The 18,640-nt window shown below is 32.4% G+C and overlaps 1 long non-coding RNA gene across 1 annotated transcript; it reads left to right on the top strand.

Moving 5' to 3' along the window:
* Window positions 1-1,918: 1,918 nt before the first annotated feature.
* On the top strand, window positions 1,919-7,746 carry LOC127707252 (uncharacterized). Its single transcript, XR_007984726.1, has 3 exons — window positions 1,919-2,055; window positions 4,019-4,217; window positions 7,622-7,746. It is a non-coding gene; the product is annotated as an uncharacterized LOC127707252 (long non-coding RNA).
* Window positions 7,747-18,640: the final 10,894 nt, after the last annotated feature.

Here is an 18,640-nt window from a genome sequence, read left to right on the forward strand (position 1 = left end):
TTTCATCGAAAGCAAAATTATTACGTGTATCATCACAATATTTTTTACTCTGATTTAAGCAATAAGACACAGTGCATGTGTGTGCCAAATTGCATGCGTGAAATAAAAATCGTTTTGAAGAAATTAGCAATTAAAAACACAAATTATGTCAACATTTTGGTATTGATTAAACGATTAAACACGGATTATCTCGTGCCATTAATCATTTTGTTGCTTACACTATTAGGTCATTAACAAGGACAGAGGTCACTCAAAACATTTGTCTTTTTTGCTTGTTGTGTGGTTGCTTTATTTGGTGTGAATAGCCAGCTAACTTTTTAGATTGCCACTTTGTTCGGAGAAATCTGTTTTGTGTCTGTTTTTCAAAACTTTAAACTTTTTATTTTAAACGCAAATATGTAGGGGTGGCCAGCTGTCTAAACGTGACTCTACGTTTTCCTTGAAATTTTAGATTTGACCTTTGACCCAAATTTAAGAAAATCGTGACCACTGTAGACAACGACGACATCAATATTTCGACGAGGCTTGTTCTCCTCTTTCCAATGATATAAAATATAGCCGTGTGTTATTCCGTTAACCCAAATCGATCAAATTTGTTGACTGGGCACCCTACTATAAATATCGTCTGCTAAATATCGATCGTTAAATTTACCTTTGCATGTTTAGAACATTCATATATTATATGTTCTTAGATCATATATATAAGAAAACAAAATGGCGTGGCACCCTCTTCGCTGTCTTTGCAAAGGTTGAGTCTATTTATTAAAAAGCATAACTAAATAACCGGATTTTTTTTTAAATTGCGGGTAAAAATAATTTCCGTACATTGTAGGAGAATATAAAATGTATGTGTTTACACTTTACAAAATGAGAATAAAAGTTCGTTCTGGTTTCTCAATTAGGCTCCTACAAATCAGAGTATTTTTTTTCGTAAAATGTACAAATGTTGTAAATAAGTCCTTTAAAATATAAATGTGTTGAACTCCTTAATGTTTTCTTTCAAATACATGTAAACGATAAACATTAATTATCAATCATCTAATTATAATACACAATTAGTTTGCGATTAACGTGCAACTCATTACGAAACCATTCGTACTCAATCAGTCGACTGTCTGCATGCTTCTCATTTATGAACAATTTTAGAACTCACCTTTATACAAAGAGATACTTTGTTTGACATTTTGCCGTGTGGTATGTTGGTGTACCCGGAAGTAACGCTTTTATTACGAATAAGTATATAAATTCATCATCATACCTGCACCCGTCTAAAGTTATATCCTATTATAAATTGAACAAAAAAAGTTGAATATGTTTTATATACTTGATTGGCTATAAGTTTTACTGTAAACCACGTGTACATGGACTTTTTCTTAAGAATCAATTTAAATCCGTTATCTAATCAAAATCTTCAGAAATGTACTGATAATTAATCATTGTTTATTCGTATTCTTATTAACCGACAATTTTCTGAAAGCAGTGACCTGAACCACGGGACTTCTCGTTAGCATGGTTAGGGAGCTACCCTTTGAATTTTATTTGGAGGGGGAGGGGGCTAGGATTAAATTTGGAAAAAATGGGCAGGATAGTAGTTTTGAGTAAAAAAAAAAGGCAGGATGATACCCTTTGCCAAAAAAAAAGCAGGATGACAATTTATTATAAAAAAGTCAGGATGAACTAAAAAAACAAATAAGGCAGGACCAAATAGAGTAGAAAATAGAAAGGCTGGACAGAGATTTCATCTGAAAATAGGAGGCAGGAAAAAATGTTCCTCATTTCCTCCTAGCCCCCCCCCCCCCCTTTCCCCCAATTAAATCAAATGGTAGCTCCCTTAGTACTTAGGGAACCCCCCCCCCCCCCCCCCGCCCCCCAGTGCGAGAGGTAACCTGAATTACCATATGGTAAAAATTAAAGATAAGTCCGGAGACATGTGTTATTCCTGTGGGAACTACGGACACTGGGCTAGAGATTGCCGAGCCAAGGACAAAAAAGCTGGATTCAATTTCAGTAGAGGGGCCATTTAATCAGTATGGACCACACAGTGACATTTTTCAGGTACAGAATAATTTAGATATTTTCAAATCTTTTTGTGACTATGAAGAGGGTTTAAAAAATATACATGTAAAAGGTAGATTACAAAAATCTCTCGAGTTTTGGAAAAGTATTGGATCATCTGATTTTATTCTCGACGTTATCGAAAATGGCTATAAAATTCCATTGCGAACTGAGCCAGAAAAAATTGTGTTGCAAAATAATAAATCCGCTTTCAAGTATGAAAAATTTGTAGATTTAGCTATTAAAGATCTTGTTGTTTCAGGGTCAGCTGAGGTCGTGTCGGAAAGACCACATGTAGTTAATCCGTTAACGGTCTCGGTTAATTCCAAAGGTAAAGAAAGGTTAATTTTGGATTTAAGACACGTTAATGAACATGTAGTTTTAAGTAAAATAAAATTCGAAGATTTGAGAACAGTATCTCAATACATTACTTCTGAGTGTTTCGGTTTTATTTTTGACTTGAAGTCGGGATATCATCACGTAGATGTATTTAATTTACACAGAAAGTATTTAGGTTTTCAATGGAAAAACAAATTTTATGTTTTTACAGTTCTCCCCTTTGGTTTGAAGACTAGTGGTTATATTTTTACGAAAGTGGTCAGACCGCTTGTCAAACATTGGCGAAAAGGGGGGATAAGAGTAGTGGTATATTTGGATGACGGGTTCGGTGTAGCCGAAACGGCCGATCTATGTACTTTACATTCTCAAAAAGTAAAAAGAGATTTAATTAGTTCAGGGTTTGTTCCAAACAAGGATAAATGTAAATGGAACCCATCTCAAGATATTGACTGGTTAGGATTCCACTGGGAATTGAATCTGGGGAAACTTTCAGTCCCTAGCAAAAAACTTTTAGATATTATTCAACTATGTAATTTATTACAAACAGGTTCAAGAGTGAGAGTCAGAGATTTAGCTGGGTTTTGTGGTAAGATTATTTCTTTGAAGCCTGCTGTTGGCAATGTAACACAAATTATGACCAGAAATATTTTTTCAGTGATTAATCAACGTGAGCACTGGGATCAATATATTAATATTTTTAAGATCCCAGGATGTATCGAAGAGTTAAGATTTTGGCAAGAGAACATTTTGTCACTAAAACCTTCTGAATTGTTTAGAATTTATTCAGATTTTCATGCATTTACGGATGCTAGTGACACAGGCGCTGGCGGTTATGTGTCAAACACAACCTACGTTTTTCACCAGATGTGGTTAGATCATGAGAAAACTAGAAGCTCCACATGGAGAGAGATCAAAGCTATACTAATTTGTCTGAAATCTTTTCATAATATACTCAAAAATAGCGTAGTTACAGTACACACTGACAATCAAAATGCTGTGAGTATAATCCAGAAAGGCAGTAAGGTGTCAGAGTTGCATAATTTAGCTTTAGAAATTTTCAAGAATTGTGTTTTATATAATATTTCATTACATGTACAGTGGATCCCTCGGGAACAAAATGAAAAGGCAGATTTATTAAGTAGAATCGTAGATGTAGATGATTGGGGTGTTTCCCATGAATTTTTTACGTTTCTTGATACGATGTGGGGCTCTTATAGCTTTGACAGATTTGCAAACTCTGAAAACTCAAAAATAGAGAGGTTCAGTTCACTTTATTGGAACCCAGGAACATCTGCTGTAGACGCTTTTACGTGTAACTGGGCTGGTGAAAATAATTGGCTAGTTCCGCCAGTTTCAGTAGCATCTAAGACTATTAATCATTTAGTAAAATGTAGAGCAGAAGGTACATTAGTTGTTCCTAAATGGCCTTCGGCGCCATTTTGGCCATTGCTATTTACAGAGAACTTAGGTTACAAGAAATATGTTGAAGACGTATTAGAGTTTCATGAGATAGACAGAATTTTTGTACCTGGTAATAACTTGAATTCTATGTTTGCAAACGGAAAATTTTCCGGTACAATTCTTGCAGTTAAAATGAATGCTAACATCTAATTTTAAATTGTAGAGAACGTTTGTCACTGGACACCTGGTCATTGGACTAAAGCTACAGAGCTGTTACAGTATTTTGTCACTGGACGCATTTAATTGTATTACTTTTGGTCACTGGACCTCAGTTCATATGGTTCCTTTTTGGTCACTGGACCTTTTTTGTGTGTTCACCGCTGGGTGATAGCTGGTCACTGGGCCATAATTGGCCATTAAAGGTAATTATGCTTATTTATTTAATTGCTTACCTATTTACATTTTTTTTTAAATAAGATTTTGTTTACAGAAAATATTTTCGGCCGGATTTTGGAATAACAGTGACCTCGTACAAAGTTCAGAACTGAAAAGACTTCTGTCTCATTTACGTTCTACAGTTATAGATTCAAGAGCAAAGACAACTGTTTCCAAGTATGCTTACGGTTTCAAAAGATTTTTGGCGTGGGCACAAAAATTTCCGGAAATTGACTCTATTTTACCGGCTAGTGAACTTTATGTAAGCCTTTATTTAGAACATCTTTTGCAGAAAGTCAAACATTTTAGTTCCGTTGAAACAGCTTTTTACAGTATAAAGTGGGCACACAAGTTAGCTAATTTACCAGATCCTTGTGATTCTGATTTAGTTCGTAGTATAGTAGAGTCTTCTAAAAGAAATTTGAATAGGCTTATACAGAAGGAACCCATATATGCAACTATTATAAAAACTTTGTTTAACAGATTTAGTAAACCTAGGACATTAAAAGATTTACGTCTGCTATCTTTGTGTGCTGTATCATACGCAGGATTTTTAAGATATAGTGAACTTTGTGCTATTAAGGCCAAGGATATTTCGTTCAAATCAGAATATGTAGAAATTTTTATTGCTAACAGCAAAACTGATTGTTACAGAAAAGGGAAAAGTGTTGTTATAGCAAAAACAAACACACCCTTCTGTCCGGTAGAAACTTTGTTAGCTTATATAAAAGCAGGTATTATAGATCTAGATTCTGAAATGTACATATTCAGGTCTATTTTGTATGTTAAGAAACATAATAATTTTGTTTTACGAAAGAAGAATGTAAAATTGTCATATACACGTGCAAGAGAAGTTGTCAAAGCTGCACTTTACACTATTGGCTTAGATGCTAAATTATTTGGTTTACATAGTTTTAGATCAGGTGGGGCTACAGCAGCCGCAAATAACGGTATTTCTGATAGACTTTTTAAAGTGCATGGTCGTTGGAAAACTGAGAACGCTAAAGATGGATATATTGCTGACGATCTCGAAAAACGTTTGTCTGTTTCTAGAAAACTTGGCATCTGACATGCTTTCTTTGTACGTTCGAAGATGGTCACCGCACCTGACAGTCTCTATAAAGTTGTTTGTCTTTATTAATACAAAAATGATTTCATTGTCAGTCACAAATATTAGACAATTGGTATTTGCTTTTCTAGTTGGTAGTAGTTTGGTATAAGAAAATTGGTAGTCAGAGTACATAAATGGTTTATTTTCGGTTGAACAGAGTGAATTAAGAAAATAAATATATTTATGTACGTAAGGCGTATGAATTTTCAATAAGAAAACGCGGGCTAATTGTAATAACAATAGAATAAAAAGTCCGTTAGTATTTATTGTACGACTTTGCCCCCCGCAGAGCTATAGAAAAACAGTACATTAACGGGTGTTACACGGACTCTTTTTAGATGATACACGGACTCTTTTTGGTTGTTACACGGACACTTTTTATGAATAGATTCACTCGTGCATGATCAGTGAGTTCATGGGCACTTTAACTTTCAATTAGATTTGAACTTTTTGGTTCACCGACATATTTCCTGTCTTTTTATTAAACAAAATATTTACGTTAGCATCAATATCTTTTTTCAAACATTTTCAGTAAAATACTATTCATATCAGTACACTAAGGGATTAGACATTTAACTTCAAAAAAGAGGGGGGGGGGGTATGGTTTTCTCCTAAAAAAAGATATTTTGATCCCAAATTTTATGAGAAAAAATTTACTATGGTCAAGCAGATGACAAATTAATGTTCTGCATGATTCCTGATTTTCCGAATACCGTATAGTGCTAATTTAAACAAAAATATTTGGGTGATGGCGTTGAAAAGTAAATAGTTAATATACTCAGAAAAGAACATACCGCCCCATTTATGAAGCAAAATAATCGGTCAATAAATGTTTTCTTCGATATATGGACATGAATAGTATTTTGGACAGTGCTGAAAGTAAAGAAATGATGATACCGACGTTCATATTTCAATAAAAAAAGACAGGAAATAAGTAAATAAAAATCAAATCTTATCAAAAGATAAAATCCCTATCAACTCACCAATGCACGATTGATCCTATAAAAAAAAAAGTGTTCGTGTAATACACGTCCAAATAAGCAGCAAATCTAGAAGAAAATCATTCAACTTATGTCATCAATTTTGGACGGTAAGCTGCGATTGGACCATATAGTAACACGTGTTTAATCCCGATCAACACTTGCATATCTAGAGACGAGCATGAATTTAAAAAAAATCAAAGTATATGCCTGAATATATATAATATTATAAATAAGACAAAATCCATTTTTTCATAACATTTCATTCACTAATGAAGTAGGAAATTCATTCTTTTGATACATTTATATTGTTATTGAATTTATATATACATATATATCAGTTGCGGATCCAGCCATTTTAAAAAAGGGGGTTCCCAATCCAGGACAAAACAGGGGGGGGAGGGGTCCAACTATATGTCCCCATTTAAATGTATTGATCGTTCAAAAAAGGGGTGTTACAACCCCCGGGACCCCCACCACTGAATATTGAATTCATATATTTGGCAACAAACGTGCGATTTTTACGATTTTTTTAAAGGGGGAATGGGGGGATGGAATGGCACATTCTGCATTTTTTTCATCAAAATAAAGATCACAGCCTGTTTATTTTAAATTAAATTAGGCCCCCCTCCCCGCTTTCCGTTTCATCCATAAAAATCAAACGTTAGCTTACTTACCACTAAAATATTTCTTTAATATATTACTTTTTAACGAAGTTGCATTTTAAAAAGTCTTAAATGTGTACAACATTCATCTTTTACTTGATATGGTTCTTTTTTATCAAATTATTAGATTTCAGATTTTTTTCTTGTAAAAAACTCTCGGTTGAAGGGAAATGAAAAAAAAAAAGTGTGTTTATACTATAACTTACATTTACTGCTTTATGGCTATCTAAGTTTCTCAAATGTTTAGTCTTGCAAAATGTATTATTACTTTCTTGAAACGTCGTACAAGTCAGATACAAAACAAAAGTAACAAAAAAACAGGCCGGAAACAACCTGCCGTATAGTTTTTCTGCACTTGTAGTCAGGTCAAGGTCCTCGGCTATCGCCTCGGACCTTGACCTGACTACTCGTGCAGAAAAACTATCCGGCAACGGTTGTTACCGGCCTGTTTCTTTGTTACCTTTGTATTGTATCTAATACAAGTGTTGCGTGCACGAGAAAAGTTTATCGACAAGGGCGGCGACCATCGAGTTGTGTACTATTAGTTGTGTATATTTAGGAAGATTAATTTTAAGTACATTGTTTCGTACTTTATATGTTATGTGCATATTGTAATTATGTGTTTCTCTTTGTAGATTGTATGATATTCGCTTGAAACTGATGTCAGTATTTGTAGCATTACACATGGACATTTATTTTGCTTGTTTATAAGTTAATAAATATTTGAAGATGGTCACCGCACCTGACAGTCTCTATAAAGTTGTTTGTCTTTATTAATACAAAAATGATTTCATTGTCAGTCACAAATATTAGACAATTGGTATTTGCTTTTCTAGTTGGTAGTAGTTTGGTATAAGAAAATTGGTAGTCAGAGTACATAAATGGTTTATTTTCGGTTGAACAGAGTGAATTAAGAAAATAAGGTCCTTATCGTACTAATCCTTCAAATCATGGTTGTAAATGCTTTACATGTTTGTCAAACAATTCATTCTCTCATCATGAAATATCATAACCATATGTTCAAGTTTTCTTATGTTTTTCATGTATAAAATGTACGTAACAGTGAAAGACTGGATACATGGATTGAATGTGAAACAATCATGTGCGTGTTAACAAAACATCAGGAGATTCTGCTATTTATAGATAAAGGTTACCTGTGTATCGACATGCATGATTTGTGACTAAGCAAAATCTAATTGCTAAAATAGAGAGTACAAATCCGATACTCTACGGGATTGAAAGACATTTACTAGGTTTGGATTGTCCCAACCAATCAACGAACTTTAATTATTCACGTCTCAGTAATATCTTCCAATCAGGTAGTAAGAAGCATTCAGCCCGCAGATTGTCCATCGTTCAATTCTTTATAACGTCTCCGAGGAGACGTTAACAAACGTGGGAGTTAGATCGTGTTTATACTTGATTCTGAAAGAAATACTTTAATACATCTATGATCTTATTATTCAACAACTGTATGACAAAGTTAAATTAGCAAATAGAAGCACATATAAAATACATAAAATAGTTAAAACATTCTAGCTGCAAACTTCTGCAAACATTATTCAAAGGGTTCCTGCAAGCTTTTTGTTTGCAGCAAACCTGCAGCAAGTCTGCTGCAGACCTGCTGCAAACATTTCAGTTCTGTAAGGGAATGACTTCACGGTTCAGCAAGCAAGCAAGCTAACCAAAGATATTACCTTTGCCTACACACTCAATGGAATCGGCTGTAACTGTTAATTGTTCTTAAACGATTATATTAATATGTATGTCAAATATTGTTAGCAGATTTTCTTATTTAAGTGATCATTTGTATCATTTTTGTTGCACATTTTCGTAGTACTTTTTAAAAGTACATATTAAATTTCCCTCTTTACAAAAGACCGGCAAAATAACAAATGCTCTATATTGCTAGTGCTGGTAATATATCCATTCATATAGAAATTTTGCTATTTTGTAGGCTTGAATTGTAATATATTTTTATCAGAACCGGCAAAATAGCATATTTTCTTATTTGACGGTGTCAGCAAAATAGCCACTGCCAAAAAAAAAACAAAAACAAAAAAACAAAAATCAACTTGAACCTCTTTTTTTTCATGTATCACGTAGCTCCTCCCTACGACGAAATCATGTACATGTATATGTTGTGTACTAAATGTAATGTTGTACAAATTATAATTTGTACAGATTTTTTGTTCAAGTTATCAGTGTTTTATGAACCGCTTGGCACAAGTGGTTGATGCAAGCACACAGTCTTTTGTTTCGCATATTTCTGTCATATTTACATGACTACATGATACAGTCTAACACTGAGCGTTGATACATAAAACATTATAAGAACACACAAAGACTTTTTATGGATATGACTTTGGTATAAGGAGAAAAATAAAAATAGAATTTAAACCATTCAGCTGTCCTTATTACCAGTTAAAGGACAAGGAAAATAGCACTAAATGTTAGGTTGAAGTTTATAAATTTGAATCTAAGACATTAAACGGATATCTTTTAGAAGATAAACCTATTTCACCTGGTGCAAAAAGGTATGTGTCAAAAAAACATATAACTTGTACAAAAACCCTGTACACTTATTATAATTTGTACAAACTTACATCTTGCATTGTACACAACATATATATTAGTAAAGTTTTACATGATTAGCATAATGATATATACTTTATTTGAAAAATACGGGAATTTAGCGGTATTCTTGAGTATACCTTCAAATCGTTAAATTGATAATGAGGGGATCGTTTTATCAGCAAGAAAATTTATAATCCGAAATGCATAAGAAAATGTTTTCTTTATACAGGAACATTGCTGATAATCACTGATTTGTTGACAGCAGTATTGCTGAAAAACAGCTTGTTTTAAAAACAAGGGACTCCGAAAATTGGTTAATAAAATAATTTAAATTATCAGAATTTTATGACTTGCCATCCTCTATAGAGATATTAGATTTTAAATTAGTTCCAGAATAACATATCGGGGTAAAAAATGTTATATATAATGCAGTGTATCTGATTACTGGAAAAACAGCTTATTTATTGAGGCTAGGGCATAAGAAACTATGAAATTGCTTTTTTGTAAACTTTAATGTTGATGTGGTTTTATTATATACTTCCATGTTTCAGCAATTTTAGATTTTAAAGTGTACTCTATTTCATCAAATATCAATATTAAACATTACAAAAGTAGGACAAAATGATAGCAGACATGTAAACATACTAAAATCATAAAATCTTAAAACAATTGTTGATACCTATTAACCAGGATTGCTTATGGAAGCCATACGGCTAATTATTTCCAATGGGGTCGCTTTAATGTTAATACATTCTTAAAAATATTAAATATAGTTATTAGAAATCATGATTTTGGCAGGTTTTATACTAATTATGCTAAAATAAAAAAATTGCGATGACTATGACTAGAATATAAAAGCCAATCATTAAAATTTGCTATTAAAATAGTTGCTTTCCTTCTTTGACAGATAGTCTTTCATACCAGATTTATAAGATTCAAGGTTTTAGTTGCTCTTGAGTTCATTTGGCAACATGTTCGAATCCTTCATAGCAATATAAGAACATAGATAAATGATATGAAAATGTTTTCTCGTGAGAAATTTATATATCATTAACAAATCAAGGCTACCGAAAATTTGTGTTAAGGTGTCAGACCACCAATTACTCCCTCCAATTTAGAACGTATGTAAAAGTAGCCCTACTCTGACACAAAATAGTGCTTTTGATGTCATTGTCTACTTAAACTAACCAACAAATTTGCAGAAATGAAATTTTTGGTGAAAGAAAAGTATATTAAGACCATTTTGAGTCAAAGTTCACTTGTCTAAAATCAAATCAAATCAAATATTTTATTATAGTCTCACCTCTCTACATGTACAATACAAACATGAATACAATATCTACAGCATGTTTTAATTAAAAGTACAAAACAATCTTAAAAACATTCGCGAGCCACTCTCAAAAGAGTTATGAGAGACTTTTACATAAAAATGGACAAATCGATAAAAATTAAAAAACCTTTTTTTTTTTTGTCTATATAATACATTCTTCCTTTGAATTAAAATATCATGGCAGATTTTGGCAGAATAAAAGCTCAAATTTTCATTAGTAAATAAAAATATAAATTGTTCAATATCATTTAAGTCTAAAAAAAAACACTATTAAAAGATACTGCTGTAGTCAAAACCTCTTGTCTTGTAAAGGTCATTTGAGTAAAATATGTTTCTCATCTTCAATGAGTTTCTGTTGCATACATGAATCATTAAAACAAAATCTATTTTCACATGAAACCCCTTCATATCTGCCTGTTTCAATCCTAATTGGCGCCACACCACATCGAAATTTAGCAAAGGCGCTTTTATATTTTCCTGGCATATGAACACTTAAATAATGTTCTTTATTATATTCTTGTTTAAATAACCTATAGGTTCGCAGTTTACTGCGATCATTTGTGTTTAAAACATTACACCATTTTCTCTTGTACATATAAAAACATTACTCTCAATATTCTTAATATCATTTTTACTAAAAGAACAATTTATATTACAACAATTTTCAATATAAAGTTCTCTAAATTGACTATGCACTCTAAAATTCCAGTTTTTAATTTTACTGTTACATATTCTATTGTCTATGAGTTTGCATTAAAAAAAGGATTAACGCATGCGCTCCATACTATGCTAATTAAAGATTTCCAAAAAACAGGGGTTATCTTTGGAGTATTCGAAGGTCAGTTTTTTTCTTAGAAGATTTTAAAGGTATGTTGAAAATTGGCATGTAGAAAGTTGATATAATAATGTACCAATCAGGATATACCTGGTTTCTATGAAGTTAAATTTAAGGTAAAATATTTGGAAAGCTGTGAAAATCGCCAAATTTGGTTGAACAGATTGGGATTTTTAATTGGTGGTCTGACACCTTAACGCACACGGAAACATATCTCAAGAACGTTTTGCTGGAAAATATGATGCCTACTCAACATGCTCAAATCCATTTTATTAGAAAAATCGAATTATTATATCTTCTAAGAGTGTCCACCATGCACTTGCACTGCACTATTAATATAAGAATAATAGAATAGAACGCTAATCAAATGGATGCAAATTATGCAATACTACAATCATGTAACTTGTATATACAAATATTGATATAATATATAACAATAAACCGACCAGAGTATGCTGATTTGTATCACTACAATATAAAAGTTATTACGGTGAGGTTGAACATTTCCTGTCGAATATTCATCATCCACGCACGAACATGTCTCAGAAAAAATATATCTAGTATGTAATTTAACATTACTTTCAGGTGTATATAAATAGAGATGCGATTTTTTTCCAGAGACAAGTGCTTGTGACCATCCACAAGAACTTACGGTCATCCGATGTTCAGTACTTCAGTACTTTGATTTTTATAAGTTGTTATTGCCAATTTGGTTTTGAACTAGCTGTCAATTTCAAACCGTGAGTACTCTCAGATCTGTACTTAGTGTCTTTTTGTTGTTGGGATGCCGGTCACGTCCACACTGTAATTTTGTTATATATATTTCTAATTATATCCATCTGACAATGTCTGATGAGTTAATAAAATTGAGAATGGAAATTGGGAATGTGTCAAGGAGACAACAACCCGACCAAAGATCAGACAACAGCCGAAGTCCACTAATGGGTTTTCAACGCAGCGAGAAAATCTTGCAACCGGAGGTGGTCTTCAGCTGGCCCCTAAATAAAAATGTGTACTAGTTCAGTGAAAATGGACGACACACTAAACTTCAAAATATATAAATGAACTAAAAGTAAAAAAAACATACAAGACTAATAGATGCTCCTGACTTGGCTGGGACAGGCGCAAAAATGCGGCGGGGTTAAATATCTTTTGTGAGATCTCAACCCTCCCCTATATCAGGCATGGGGCGAATCACATTGCAATGTAAATTAAATGCATTATTATTACAATTACTTTGAGAAAACCATGCATTAAATTACAATTAGAATTACATGCATTTATCAAAGTAATGCATTATATTACAATTACTTTTGCAAAGTAATGCATTGAATTACACATTACATTTGTAAATGTTATTATTAAGTGAAACAAAATCAATCATTTTGAAAAAAAAACATTGAAGTCACAAAAGATTCTAGCATATGCAATAACTGTTCCGTATACATATTGAATATAAGAATCAAGTAAAAAGTCGATTAAATAAAACTATTACGTTTAAACATCATAGGGTTTCAAGGTAAACATCTCTGTGCTTTCTCTAAATAGAAATTAAAAAGATGAAGTTTAATATTAATTTTAACAAATGTAAACCTCACTTTTATATAATTTATATACATTTGTTTTTTTTAATTCCAATCAAAAATATTTACTGAGAATTTCTGTCCTAATTAAATAATAAACAAAAAGCTTAATTTATGACCAAGTGTCAAAATGGTGAAAAGATTGATTGTAAAACAAACTAATTAGTGTTTTATGACAATGGTCAATTTTCTGTTTTTCAATCATAACAAGGAATTCATCGATCTTTTGACAACAATAAAACACTTTACAGTAATGCTTTTTAAATAAAATGAAATTAATATTTAAATGGTTATGTTCTTAATCAATCCAGAAATTTTAAATACTGCTTTAGCTAAGTCTTCAACAATCTGTTAAAGATATATAGTATGTGAAAAAGGTAATGCCATGTAATGCAATGTAATGCATGATATTACACAATTTTTTTCTCAAGTCATGCATTAAATTAAAATAACATGTAATGCAAATATTGCTGCATTACATGCAATTACTTGAAAAAATGTAATGCATTACCATGCATTACAATTACAAATTTTCATTACCCCATGCCTGCCCTTTACCTCTAGTCAATGTAGAATAAAGAAACACATAGCAATACGCAAAGTAAAACTCAGTTTAAAAGAAGTTTGTGTCCGATGTCAGAATAGGTAACAAAAGAAACTCAAGCAAAATGGCAATGATAAATACATTAACAAAGGACTACTAGCATGCAGTTACTGGCATGCCAGCTCCAGACCTCAATTAAACTGATTGAAAGATTATATCTTCATTATATGAAAATCAAGTACAATCCAACTCTAGTATCATACCATCATAATTCATAAGAAAATAACATAGCCTGTATCATGCCAACAACTGGTTTAGAATAAATGTGTTTATTTCCTATGCAAAGACCCTATGAGTGAATCAATATTAAAACCAAAATATGCAATCCTTAATGACTTGTCAACAGTATCGTAACTATATCATTTCCGAATAAGTCTGTTATTCAGTGATTGTCGTTTGTTGCTGTGTTACTATTTGTTTTTCGTTCATTTTTTAGTACATTAATTAGGCCGTTAGTTTTCTCCTTTGAGTTATTTTACATTTGTGATTTTAAGATCATGGGCCTTTTATAGCTGACTAGTATGCGGTATGGGCTTTGCTCATTGTTGAAGTCCTACAGACGGTGACCTATACATGCCATAATTGTTAATCATCTGTGTCATCTGGTCTGTTGTGGAGAGTTGTCTCATTTACATAACACAAAAATATATAATATATATACTATCAGAAGTCCTTTGCATTAGCTCTAGTAATGAACTTCTGATACTATATGATGAATAAATAAGATATTAGTGCTGTTTAGGTGAATGTAACAGCTTTAATTTTAAGCAAGTTTTAAATTTTAATCATGCATTTTTACATCGGATGACCGTGAGGGTATTCCGGTGTATTGCTATCGCCTAGATTTCCATTACGTAATATTCGTTTTGGGTTTTTAACCGATCTATAAACATGATGAATACGAAGACATCATCACGTGCAAACTAACATTAATTTCCTTAATAATTATCGCTTGTTATAAATTCATTTCTTCAATGAATACTCATCAAATACTTTTTAAAGAAGATAAATTAATAATATTAAAATATTTTGTTGTATGTATATACATATAAGTAAAAAAATCATTTATATCCATGCACACGCATGCGGAAGAATATCTCAAGAACGTTTGCAATCTCAAGGAACGATAACTCTGCATGGATGATGAAACTTTTTTGCGGGAAAATACGAATGCCTGCTCAAATCCATTCTATTAGAAAAATCGAGTTATCACAGAAGAGTGTCCAACATGCACTTACACTGCACTATTATTGATATAGTAGAACAGAATGATATACAAATGCGTGAAAATTATAAATACATGTAACTGTAATATACAAGTATTAATATAATATGACGCAACGGAACGTTAGATAATGCTACTATTAAGTGTAACAGAAAAATGACGTTCAATTGGAACATCTTTTCGAAAACGCGCACCATTTTCCTATTTTCCTTGTTGGGTAAATGCAAAGTTTTGTACAAAATTATAAATGCCGCTTGAGGCCAATCCAATTTGATTTTTTATTCTAAATCCTTAATGAACAGGCAGTGTTTTTTGTACTGAAAGGGATAAAAAGCTGTTATTTTGATACTTTCAAAATATTTTCGGGGTACTGAATGCAAAGAAAAAAGACTACGGTTTGGTATTCTTACTTTTATTTTGATGGTCTTATAGGTGTGCATTATTTGTATAAAGTTCATTATTTCATTTGTTGAAAGCAGGACATTTACAGTTAGCGGAGGAAGGACGTCCCTGGCATATTACGCTTGTGACGGCGTCAAATCATGTTAACAGACAACCTTGCAAGACATTTTCATTAATCCGAACTTTTTATAGATAACCGGTAATCTTAATACAATCTGGGGTCCAATTACAATTTTTAAAGTACATTTTATTGGTATAAGATTCAAAACCGAAAAAAATTCAGCACGAAATTAACTCTCTGTTTTTTAGCCTAAAAAGTTTTGTGAAGGCATGAAAATTGACTTCGGACATTTCCGCAAGACATTACAAACCTATCGTTTTGAATTGAAGATGTAGCACAACTTATTTCATATTTTAGGGTTTTGGAGGTTGCATTTAGTATAAAACGTTAGTGCCTACAATTGAATGAATTACCTATTAAAATTTTCATTTTTCAATTGAAATGTTTCAAGCTTCCAAACTAAATTTCCCCTGGGACATTTCATTTCATCATTTTTTGTCCAAATATCTATGCAAATTTTAGATGGAGGCAGCCATGCTAACCAATACTGGATTATATGACATCATGGAATGTCCATGCAAAATTTCGAAGAAAATTTCGCGAATTTACAGAAAAAACCCAGTGTTATGTTTCGAGTATGTTACAGGGGACAACGTTAGGACAAGTTTTTTCTGATAATCTGTGACTTCCAATACCTATATACGTTTTTTTTTTTTTCTTTATCTATCCTTATGTGAAAATGTGAGAACAATCTTTATTTACATATAAAATTTGACATATTATTTTCAATATTTCTAAGAAAAAATTCCCCTCATATATTTACTTAGCGCTATTTTTAGTGGCAGTAGCAATATGTAACGTTGCGTCTATATAAACCAGAGTATACTGATTTGTATCACTACAATATAATAGTCATTACGGTGAGGTTGAATTCCCTGTCATTAATTTATCATCCACGCAAGAACTTGTCCCAGTCTCATCTGTACATTAACCTCACTTTCAGTTTAGAGATGTGATTTTTTTTCTGAGACAAGTGCTTGTCGGACCATTCACGAGAACTTGCGGTCATCCGATGTTCAGTTCAGTTCTTCAGTACTTTGATTTGGTTTGTCATAAGTATGACAAAGGAGAACACACGTACATGATTTGCTGAATCGATCATGCCAGTTTTAGTTTTTTAAATGTGTATTCTTCTGATATGTTAGTAGTCATAAGTGTGAGACAAAAGTGAAATGACAGTTGCTAGATTTTGAATACTTATAATAAGTAAGACCTTCTTACTATACAAATCCCTGATATGACTAGCTGATCATGACTGTGTACACAAAATGTTAGCGACAATAAGTAAAATTAAGCTTAAATCCTAGGCAATAAGCCGGTAGTAGGTCTATTGCCTAAATGATATTAGGCATTATAGTGAGGGTGGTAATGCCCTTTACCGTCAGGCGTCAAACGGTCATTTTCGGCTACCGTTAGCGTCAAATTGGTTAAAATTTTACCGTGATTCGTCAAAATATTCTTATCGTGATTCGTCAGATGTATTTGAGACAACTGTCCGCCAGACGGCCTTCAACGAAAACCTTTACATCGTAGTAAGCTATTAAAGGCCCGAAATGACAAAAGGATGCAGATATTTGGGTTCAAAAGCTCCTTGTAAAATTCCCGTGTTTTATCCATTATACATTACATGGAAGTACTGTAATACTTTAGTTAAAGCTCCCTCCAAGATTTAAGAGTCGTTTTAATTTTTTTTTAATCATCTGGGTTTGATTGAAAATCCATCAAATCAACTTGTCCTCTACTAGTGTTAAAGTCTTTTCATTTTTTATAATACCACAAAAAAATATGAGTTATAATTCTGTTTTGAATATGAAAAATACTAACATTTGAAAATCTGTCAAATGAATGTATATTAATATTAGGAATATAATCAAGAATCAATCACCGGATCATGATACATAAATTCCAGAGTTCACTTATTGCCTTGTTCGGCATAGGCAGATCCAGGGGGGGGGGGGGGGGGAGCTGGGAAAAATTTGGTTAATTATATAGGGAATCACTGAAGCATGACTGGAGCGGGCCCCCCTTAGGTCAGTGCGCCCCCCCCCCCCCCCCCCCCCCTTTATGAAAAGTTCTGGATCCGCCACTGTTCGGCAATAGGTTGAATAATCATCACCCTTGCCTAATTATAGATAATAAAATTCAAATATATTCATAATTAGTAATCAGTTCAAGTATCCTCGATCTCTGTTCATCGGTTAGATTTTGATATGTGTCTCTTTTCTTATTATTGGTACAACTATTTTATAGAAGACATAGAAGGTCATAGAAGAAGAAAAATATGTATTTGAGGTGTCAGCGGAGTTCAAAAAGTGTGGTGTTACAGACTCGCCTTTTCTTTTCTAGGTAGATATTTGGTCTCTTAATCTTCTGATTTGTTGAATTAATCACTTGAATACTATATTTAGATCACATTAATAACGATAAAAAACAAAAAAATAAATTTTTGGGGTGTTCGGTGGTGTTCGGCGGGGGGTGCGAATTTTTACCCCAATATACCCCAATATACCTCAAAAAACACTTTCCACATAATATTGTTGAATAATAATATCATTTAAGGCATTTCCATATTATTTTAACACCAACAATACTTTATTTCATAAATATATTTAATTTTAAATCACTTTTTTCATTGAAACTTGTTCCGTTCTTGTCGGCCGCTTACGATCACAAAATGACTTTTTACCCCAATATACCCAAATATACTCCAATAAAACGTGTCTCGGCAATATTCATGTTCTGGAATGATATTTTAACCATATTTATTTCAAAAAACATTCCTATGCACATTTCATTTTGTATTTAGAAGCTTTTAAAACTATGGTTAACTCGATAATGGTAACAATAAAGACCAGAATGGACCTGAAAATATACAGGGCAATTTTTAAATTGCAATTTCTTTTTCACTCCTTCAAATTTAAGTTTTATTCAATAACATATGTATTTTCTTAATTAAATTTGAAATGTTTTTCATACA

The sequence above is a fragment of the Mytilus californianus genome, unplaced genomic scaffold (genome assembly GCF_021869535.1).
Source record: "Mytilus californianus isolate M0D057914Y unplaced genomic scaffold, xbMytCali1.0.p SCAF_60, whole genome shotgun sequence".
Taxonomy (NCBI): Eukaryota; Metazoa; Mollusca; class Bivalvia; order Mytilida; family Mytilidae; genus Mytilus; species Mytilus californianus.